Here is a 6493-nt window from a genome sequence, read left to right as displayed (position 1 = left end):
AGTTATAGCTGAGTCATTTAGGAAAGATGATAGAGTAATCACCCCAAATGGAAGGAGCAACACAGGGCAGCACAATAGAAAACAGCTTAGAGCGGACCAATCTTAAGTGGAAAAAGGCGGAAGAACACATTTCAAAATGCACGTCCGCAGGGATAGACGAAATTCCAATCAAGCGAATTATTGAACTTGACCCAAGATGCAAGGAAACGCTGATAAAAGCATTGGAGGCAGTCATAACAAATAAGCAAATTCCGCAAAGTTGGAAACAGAGTAAAATGGATTTGATTTTTAAAGGGAAACGGGATAAGACGAAAATAATGTCCTTACGACCGATTACGATATTATCAGTTACAGGCTAGCGGTTAAGGCGGTGAAAATAGATATGCAGTTATAGGTAACAAGTAACTCGTAGAATACTAGGAGAGCTTCAGAATTGGTTCAAAAGTGGTAGGCGCTTAGATGATAGTGCGTTCGTGCTTACCCAGTGCATAGAAATAGCTAAAGCGGGAAACAGACCACTGTATTTAGCCTTCGTAGACATAAGCGGTGCATAAACATTGTGAACAGGGAACTCTTTTGGAACATATTAAAATATGAAGGTATCAGTCTTGAGGTAATTGATTTTATACGGGAAAGATATCGAGAATATGAAGTTGAAATAACATGGGAAGGAATTAAAAGTACAACTAATGTCGAGGTACACAAAGGATTAAGGGAAGGTTGTCCTCTATCACCGCTTCTGTTCATGCTGTATATGATAAGTATAGAAAGAAGGCCACAAGAAAGTTGTCTAGGTTATTATCTGTCGCACATATTAGGCGGAAAGGTTGTTGAGCACCGACTACCTGGTTTAATATATGAGGACGTTATTGTACTGTTAGCAGATAGCCAGATTGCAAACCTTTGCAAGGTTTTAGTTTTAGAACAACTAAGTCAGGTGTGATTGTTTTTAACGATACAACTGATCAGGAGCTTACAATATAGGACCATGAAATACCCCCAGTGGCCGAATACAAATATCTCGGAGTGTGGTAAACGAAGGGCAGATGCACACTGAACAGCACGAACAGTCTTTTATAGCAAAAGGGCGGAGGGATTCCGTAATAATGAAGCAGGGCATTGTGGGGGTACAACAGGCATGATGTACTGAGTGGTATTTGGAAAGGAATAATGGTGCCGGGGCTTACTTTCGGGAATGCGGTTCTAAGCTTAAGGGCGGATGTTCAGTCGAAATCAGAAGTAAATCAGAGAGCTTAGAAGATTAGCACCAGGTGCCCATGGGAAAACCACGAATGAGGCAGTGCAAGGGGATATGAACTGGGCATCGTTCAAAGCACGGGAAGCTCAGAGTAAAATGCTACACGAAGAACGCCTGAGGACATTGGACGATAACAGGTGGGCAGCTAAGGTATTTAAATACCTATACAGAAAGAGCGTTGACTCACAGTGACGGAAAATAACTAGAAAGATAACCATTAAATTTCTCAGACAAGAGGAAGGAGAAAGAAAGAGCATAAAAAGACAGGTTAAAAATGCGGAACGTAAAGTTGGATAGATTCAGTGGAAAAGAAGCATAGTGCAGAGATATATCGATACTGGAAAAGGCAGATCAGGAAGGAGGCGTTGTATGATAACTCAAGAGGCAGTGCCCTCCTCTTTGAAGCTAGGTCAGGTTGTCTTAGAACGCGCAGGTACAAAAACAAATTTAACGAAGAAGATGACTCATGTGCTGTGCGTGGCTAATCTGTAGAAACAATAGAACACATACTAAAATGTAATGGTATCCATCCTGATGTCGATGCAGTCACATTCACTCTTCCTGAGGCCCTATGGTTTATAGATAACAATAGACATGTAAATAAATGGGAGGTAGAAATTAGCAAAAACCGATTGAAGATTGGTGGCTCGAAAGCAGAAATTGGACTTAAGTTTAACAGTGTAGGAAGACGTATTTTTAAGAAAATGGCGAAGTTTATTAACAACTTACAGCACAGTGAAACAAAGATAAAGGAAAAAAACTGACCATGGTGGCCGCTACCATCACCCTGTTTCAAATGGGGACGCTCCTACTTTCAATCCATCAATCGCCGTAGGCCCCGCGTTAGTATGCAGGTGCTCGTCGTCGAGGTTGGACGTGGAAGTGGCACCTGCGACTTGCATGGACCCACAACCTGCTCTAAATGTCTCTATAGCCAAGGGGTGTGTACAGATTCGCTCCCAAGCACTTCTAAGTTGTTCTGATGCCGTCGCATTCCACCTAAGCGTCCCCAATATTGTTATTAAAGCCTGTTGCTTTTAGCTGAAACTCATGCGGGGAATTAAAAACCATTAAAATTCATGGACAGGGCAGAAAACATTTACTACGCCTTCCCGACGAGAAGTCTCTACAAAGGATGGCGAAGCCACCCTGCTTGTCAGCTTGGACAAGCTTTAGATCTGGCTTCTGGGAGCTCTCCATGATCTTGCGAATTCAAGGCTCGCTTAGGTAAGTTCGAGAAGAGGTTCCTGGAGCTAGATCTAAAACTTCTGCAAATTTTTGAAAGGACCTCTTCACCGAGAACTCGAATGACGCTGCAAAAAACTACTTCAAATTCACGGCTGGGAAACCATCCAAGACTGAGAAGGCAGATTCGGCGTTTCTGGAAAGCGTGATTGAAAGACTATACAGCAGGAAGTCTTGAAGTCGATAGCCCAGACACTGAAGGAGATTTTTTGCGGCCAGAACCCACAGAGGTATATGCCCGTTGAGAGCTGTTGTCCCAGAGCGTGGTACGTGACACCCACTTGTGAGGGAGTACCTCCCGCGACAGCTTTCAAGGCTACGCCCAGAAGACCCTTCGAAATTCGACAGTTCAGGAACCTTCGTGAAATCTGTTCAGGTAGGATAGCAGGGTGTGAATTGTGCGGTATCCGTCAATATGGAACCATTCTTCCATTCACTACCACACGAAGACCTTTCCTGTGTTGGATGTGACGTGATCGGCTTGCACGGAAGTGTCGCATTTCAGAACCGCTACGGTTTCACCATAGAACGTTTCCCTGTGCAACGGGGAACTTATCTGTACTCCACAGAGTTGTGTTTTGAACGAAAAATGTACGTGCAGTTGAACGATATCCGCGTCAGCTAAATCATTGCCCCAGTCTATCTCAGATATTTTATGCCCATCTTGACCACCTGCAATGCAGGAGCTCGACGCAGCAAACTGGTTGTTCAGTTTTTAATTTTACATTCAGTTTTTAACCGGACGATAATGTATGCCAAGGGTACATGAAGAAGTTCAGGAAGTTACTTTTGCCTTTTCACTCGCAACATTCCAAGGTGATAATGCGAGGCCAAGTGAAATCGAGCTTAACCCAGCATTGATAGTGTCTTCAGAGAGGATTACTCTGGCAGCCTATTTTCATTGACTTCGCTAAGGCTTATGAATAATTGAACCACAGACTCCCAATTATTATACTCTCTACATTAAATCTGGCTCCCGAAAGATTAGCCTGGGTCCAATGTTTTTTGACTAAGCGTTTGCAATACGTCGCCCATAGCGGCCAGCATTCACCATTGCTCATGACAACGCCAACGGTAGCCCAGGGCTCAGTATTGGGCGTATAATTTTTTTATTTTACAATAATGATTTGCCTAAGTGTGCCTCATGTTTACGATTAAATGCCGATGAGTGCACCGGCTACTATGAGATGAACGGTGACAGTGCAAGGCTAGACAGACTTAATTAACATCCTTCTGCGGTGCAGAAAACGGTCAACGAAAGTGAACCCTAAAAAAAGGCGAACTGATGAGTATTTTTCCACGTACAAGATGCCCGCCTAACTGCATATTAAGCAACATTAGGGTTGCGTACGTTTTGTGCTATCGATATTTAGGCGTGCTAATATAATTTAACCTAGAAGCCTGTAATTTATTTACTTATTTGCATTACCCCTCAGGGCGAGTGGCATTACAGAGGGGGAGTGGTAAATGTACAAAAACAGTGAGAAAATACAGTTGGTTACAAGAATATTTAAAAAGCATCTGAATATACAATGTTAGCTATTGCTACGCGGAACTTCTCATAATTTAAAATGCCAGCAACTTCTGCGGGAAGGTGGTTCCAGTAACGTGAGGTTCGCGGCAGGAATGACCGCGAGAAGCATTTCGTTTTGCATGACACAATTCCAACTTTGAGATTATGATCAATACGACGGGATACATAAATTGGCTGGGGGATGAGGTGATCACGTAAAGCAGGATGATGAAACAGCTTGTGGAACAGGGCGAGACGAAACACTTTTCTACGCGATGTCAGTGTGGGGATAGCAGTTATACTCACTGTGCGGTTGTAGTTAGCAAGGAGGAAACGTACAGGGTTATTTTGAACCATCTCAAGAGCATTAAGTTGTCATGGTCAGGGTCCCATACAGGTGTTGCATACTCAAGGTTAGATCGTATTAGTGTTTTATAAAGCAATAGTATCAAATTCGAAGGGACATTAAATAGTTACGACATAAGTAGCCTAGCATGCAAACTAATTGACGTTATACTAATTCTAACTGCGCATTGGCGTATTTGAGACAAGTCTCATGCAGGGCTCCTGTTTGACTTAAATTACTGCTTTTCGAATGTTTTATGCGCTCTAAAGTAAAGTGCTCAGCAGCAATCTGGGATTCTCACAATGTACTTTAAATAAAACTCTAGAAGTTGTTCAAAGTACCGGCGTTCGTTTCATTCTTTCGAACTACACTATATAGCGAGCATTATTAACATGAGGGCAAGCACGCCTCTCTGTCCTGTTTGCAACTTCGAAGGGAACCTTTCCGTCTTTGTCTCCTTCATAAAGTATATCGTACTTCATATCAACGCCGTCTTATCATTCTTCAAGAGTTGCAGCGCATTTATTGCAGCGCATTATCAAACTTGTTCTGACACCCTGTTGCGATTCGCTCAACATACGCTTGTATAGAAATATACTGATCGTCTTGCCATCTTTTTGTTGCTGTCTATTTTCGACAGTGGCTCCGGGATCTCACAAATTCATTAGTCTAGCACCTGGAGAGACTGCTACAAAATTAAATCTTGAAACGGCTTCTCGTACAGGCTGAGCAGATGACCTAATTTTTCCGGTAGCACTTTCCACAACTTGTCGTGTTGCTGCGCATGCGCATTTCGTGGCCAGGAGTACAGAAAAATGTAATCCCCAGCGATACTACACTTCAGAAAAACGGTAGCGTTTGGGCCACCCAAGGCACTAGGCACTATTGAATGTAGGTGAGCACGGATTTGTGAAATCATCTTCTCGTCACCAACCTACGGACGCACCCCAAAAAGAATCGAGTGGACATTCTTCTCAGTATTTTTTCAATGTTTCCAACATAACCACAAAAAACTTCTTTCCTTAGACTTTTTTTGCGGGCGTTGAAAATTTCCGTAAATTTTACAGCTCTAGGCGGTCACCGGCTCACAGAGCCCTCGTAGTATCATTACCACATACACCAGCGCATCTTTTCATCGAGCACAGAGTATGAAAGCAAATTCTGAAGTTAGAGCGCATAACGTTACCAGTCGCATGCAGCATATATCTCGGCTTCGCTATAGTGCTCTCAGACCTACAATAAGCGACCTCTGGGAACTTCTGCTGGAATTTCATCAATATTGTTCACAATCCGTGTCTGCTGTCCCGTCACATGTGCTAAGGAGGGTGGTCGTACTGCTTTAGCTGCAGAGTTCATTATATTGGTTCTTGTTCCCAGAGCCGTGATGAAGCCGGCCATTACGAAGGCGCATAGAAACATTATTTTTCCACAGGTTGACTGCCTGGAATTGCAGGTGCTTGCACTCTTCCATCACATCAGGGACGCTTTCCTCGCCAGCCAAACTGTCTGTACTCTTAGCCAGGAGAATCCCTTTGTTACATTATCTACGAACACCTTGTGTTGCGATGAGGCTGTATTCACCAAGCCTGATTACTTAGCGTTGGTGTACAAAAACTCCAGAAGATTTCCTTTTTATGCTAGCCGCCGTGTTGGCTCAGCGGTTATGGAGCTTAGCTATATTCACCCGAAAAACGCCGGTTCGATCCCGGCCGTGACAGGCGCATTTTGTAGGAGGCGAAATGCTATATGCCCGAGCACGGTGTGACGTCAGCGTACATTCAAGAACACCAGGTGGTCGAAATTTCCGGAGCCCTTTGCTATGGCCTCCCTGATAGCCTGAGTCGCTTTGGGAGGTTCAACGCCATAATCTAAACCAAACCCTTTGATACTCTCAATTCTGGGATTTATCAATACACCTACAAAAGATCTTGAAAGCAGGAAGTGCACTCCGTACTCGGCCCTCCAGAACGCGCTGTTTCCATAGTGTCGTGCACACCCGCGCTTCGCCCTTGTGTACCGGGAGAACGATCGGAGTGTATATGTGTACGCGTGCATGTGGCACAGGCGACGACGAAACAAACACACAGCAGAACGGCGCACAGGGATGTCAGAGAGCAAAACCACTGGTCTC

The sequence above is a fragment of the Amblyomma americanum genome, chromosome 5 (genome assembly GCF_052857255.1).
Source record: "Amblyomma americanum isolate KBUSLIRL-KWMA chromosome 5, ASM5285725v1, whole genome shotgun sequence".
NCBI classification, from domain to species: domain Eukaryota; kingdom Metazoa; phylum Arthropoda; class Arachnida; order Ixodida; family Ixodidae; genus Amblyomma; species Amblyomma americanum.
Note: the sequence above shows the minus strand (reverse complement) of the source record.